At 42.6% G+C, this 4,018-nt stretch overlaps 1 pseudogene; it reads left to right on the top strand.

Annotated features, from left to right (window-relative positions):
* Window positions 1-3,307: 3,307 nt before the first annotated feature.
* On the top strand, window positions 3,308-3,780 carry LOC139015515 (ferritin light chain pseudogene; annotated as a pseudogene).
* Window positions 3,781-4,018: the final 238 nt, after the last annotated feature.

The following is a 4,018-nucleotide window of genomic DNA, read 5'->3' as shown; positions in this document are numbered from 1 at the left end:
CCTACTAGATGTGAGCTCCTTGAGAAAAAGACTGTGCTTTTCCCAACTTTGTACACCCTGAAGAGTCTAGCACAGAGTCTGGTACAGAATAGGTATATTTAGTTGAAAAGGTGAAATTGAGCATTCATTGATACATTTTATTCACATCTTTCTGTCCTTTGTCATCTGTAGTCAACAACAGTGAGCTAAAATTATTCTTAATCTCAGGACTCTCTGAGGAAAACTATTAAAGACACGTTCTAAGTACTACAACAACATGCGGAGTTCTTGCTGTACTGAATTTATTGTGCGTGCAGCCCACACTTTCATTCATTGATTCCACATGAGAAAAAAAAATCTATATTTAGAAGGGACACTGAAATGTGTGGGGAACCAAATTCACATCTCATGTGAAAGCCATTCCTTAGATTTGCCTCCTCCGTAGTGGAATCCCTTCTCCAGTTCCCTATAATTTGCTTGTTCTGGTATTACTCCCACACTTGGTTATGAGAGCTCTGTATTGTGAAAAGCTACACTCAAAACATTGCAATTTTAATTCAGTGAAAGCACGCACCTCCAAGGGTGACTCAGTGTTATAATGAGGCCCACACTCCTACTCTTGCTGATCTCTTCACTGACTCTGGGGTTTGATGTTAACTCAGCATGATCACAAGTTTTCATTTTAGGGCTTGGTTTTTGTTCTGTTTAATATCAGAATAAACAGCATAATGGAAGGTAGCATAGTCAAGCTTTCTGATATCCTGGCCTACATTCCAATGCCAAATGCATGGCTTTAAATCCACCAATAGGAAGAGAGCAGATGTTGGGTTTATTGTAGCCTGGAGAACTGAACAGAAGCTTGCCCCAACCTGCACTCTGGTGAAGAAGTTTAAGAAAAATTTTAACAAATCATTCCACTGGCCTCTTCTTACTGAAAGGGCTATAAAGAGGTAAATAAATAGAGCCCTACCTCTGCCCTAAGGAATTTTTTCAGATTCATTATTTTATAGAAAGAAGAAGAAAAAAAAGGCAACTCATGCCAGAACCTGCACTTTTAAGAGCTCCTCATCCAGCTCAATAGTTTTTTTGTTAATGTCCAGCTAGTGGACAGTATAAAGCTAACACATACATCAAAACCATTCATGTGTGAGAAATTTAATGTATTGAATCCATCAGGAAAGCCACAACCACAGAATTAAAGACCCATTTAGAACTCGAGCTTGGTTCACATCTAGTAATGGCTGACAACATCTCAAGCTCATGTTTGGACACGAGCTGATTTTTGAACATTCGCTGAAGAGGATCTCACAGGAAAACTGTGCTGCCAGGTTGTTTTTAATGAAGCCGAATTCAAATGGTATCACTCATCTGTTTACTCCTCCCCATGCCCTCAGTCTAAGTCTCACTTACTTCTCCTACCTATTTCCAGCGCCTCCTACTTGACACTCTCACATTCCAGTCAACTGAACAACTCCCTCTTCCCCATATCATCTCACGGATTTCTGCCTCTATGTGTTTGATGTGCCATTTTCTGATCTTCTCAAATCTCAGTTCAAATGTTCCTTCCTCCATAGAACATTCTTTGACTCGCCTTTTTCCAACCAATTATTCCACTGCTGTATCTGTACCTCAAATAATTTCATTCCTTCCTACTTTGCTTTTTATGGTTTGTTTGTGCACTATTTCCACCTATCTTAATTTCCCCAGCTAACACGTACACTCCCTCAGGAAAAAAATCCAGAAGGAATTATTTTTTTAATATTTAGAACATATGTTCTAGTTATTGCTTATGCAGATCCATTAATATTCCTTGGAAAAAAAGAACAAATGCTTCCCAAGGTATTAATGAGAATGGAAAACTGTCGGTGGCTTGACTCTACTTTGTAGGTCGACAATCTCCGAGTCCTCCCTTGGGGTTAACATCATTGATTGATTAGCACGGCGGCTCCTGACTTTCTTTCCTCAAAGTAGGCCGCTCCATGCCTGCGGTGCCGAGCTTCTCCACTGTTAGTGGTTGTTCTTCAGCATACAGTGGCTTCACTGCACAATATCCACAAACTGCATTAGAAGCAAGCATGAGGCACATGTTTTATAAGTGTTCATGAAAATAAAGTATCAAAAAACTCTCGGTAAGTAGCAATTTTACTCTTTCTTTTCTAAGGCAATGCCAGCAATCCTGAAACAGCCAGCACATGGTCACTCATGTCTTGCCAAGTCTTCTTACATTATCAAGTCCATTGATATCAAAGCCAGGCATCATCATCGTCTACTGCTTAGTCAGTTGCCACAGGATGCTTGGCATCACACTAAGCACTTGAGTCAAAGTGTACCTTCATTGTTGAAAGCACAGCCCCTGAGCTCTTGGAATTTCCTTCTGAGTCAGTGCACATTGGCATGGAGTGTTACCACTAAGTTACAAAACTAAATTTCCATAAAAGAATCAGAAGTTAGATTTTTAAAGCAGTCACGTTGGAAGGCAATGTAATTCCAATGTTGTTGGCATTGCCTAAAGTTATTTTAGAACTCTTCTTTAGATTCATTTCTCTTTTTTTTTTTCCACCATTCATCCCGCCAATACCTTCTCCCCCTCTCCCCACCCTCTGCTATCTGTGTCTGTGGGGTTTTTATTTGTTTGTTTGTGGGTGGGGTTTCTTTTTGCTTAATCTCTTCACCTTTTTCAGCCATCTCCATTAAAGTCAATTTATATGGCATATTTATCAGAACCTTTTATCAGATGTTATCACGTTTCCTTTTGTTTTAACCTCAGGTGGAATTATCCAGCTTGATTACCCAGACCTGGCTCCTAATGAACGAAGGTAAGTTTGAAAATCACAACCATCTTTGAAAGGTGAAGATTTTCTACAACTGAGGACATTTCAAAGAGAGGCCCTCGAGGCTCTTCTGAACATATTTTGATCAATAGCAGCATAATAAGAGTAGATGTATAATCTTACTGGGACTGGGGGGAAAACTTAGAATGTTTGTGTTTAGACATGTTTGCCATATAGTCACACTCGGCATGTTTCCCAAAAGAACTATAAAAGGCAAATAGAAAAAGCATTTGTTTGTTTTTTTCTTGCATTTATGCATAGTACTGCCTTTGAAAGAAAGTATTCAAAAAAAGATTAAGTATTCAGGCAGTGCCCTTAGCAATCCCAGATCTGTCTTTGCTTCAACAGTGTTTGGACGGAACAGACCCAGGGATGCCCCTTCTTCCAGCCTCCGGTCACTCTTCTGTGTCTTATCCAGTCACCACCTCAGAACCACCTCCGGGACCAGCCAACACACCAGGGTTTTTTCTACCTTTACTCCTTATTGCCGAACAACCATGAGCTCCCAAATGCCTCAGAATTATCCCACCGACGTGGAGGCTGCGGTCAACCGCCTGGCCAGCCTGCATCTGCGGGCCTCCCACACCTACCTCTCTCTGGGCTTCTATTTCGACCGTGAAGATGTGGCTCTCAAGGGCCTGGGCTGCTTCTTCCGAGAGTTGGCAGAGAAGAAGAGGGAGGGCTCTGAGCGTCTCTTAAAGATACAAAACCAGCTTCGTGCTGCAGCCTCCCCAAGGTGAGGGAGGCAAAACTCAGGGTGCCATGGAGGCTGCCCTGGCCTTGGAGAGGAGCCTGAACCAGGCCCTTTAGGAGCTGCAGGCCCTCAGCTCGGTGACTTCCTGGAGAACCACTTCCGGGGTGAGGAGGTGAAACTCATCAAGAAGATGGGTGACAACCTCTACAGGCTGCTGGCCCCCAGGCTGGGCTGGGTGAGTATCCCTTCTAAAAGCTCACCCTCAAGCACGACTAGGAGCCTGTGGAGCCCAGAAGCCTTTGAGGGGCCCCTCTGCATCCCCTGGTGTCTGGCTTTTACCTCAGCCTCTTCCCAAAAGTACTAGCCATTCTTTTAACCACCCTGAAGCCCTCCCCCTTGCATTGGACCAAATAAGACAATCAAGCTTTTTGCGGGGGGGAAAAAGTATTCAATTAATACTTTCTTCTACTGAAAATTAACTACACAGGAGCCAAAACATAGATCTGAGGGCCAA

The sequence above is a fragment of the Myotis yumanensis genome, unplaced genomic scaffold (assembly GCF_028538775.1).
Source record: "Myotis yumanensis isolate MYYU_CA2020_CCGP unplaced genomic scaffold, mMyoYum1.0.hap1 SCAF_8, whole genome shotgun sequence".
NCBI lineage: Eukaryota > Metazoa > Chordata > Mammalia > Chiroptera > Vespertilionidae > Myotis > Myotis yumanensis.
Note: the sequence above shows the minus strand (reverse complement) of the source record. Positions and strands in the feature narration are given on the sequence as shown.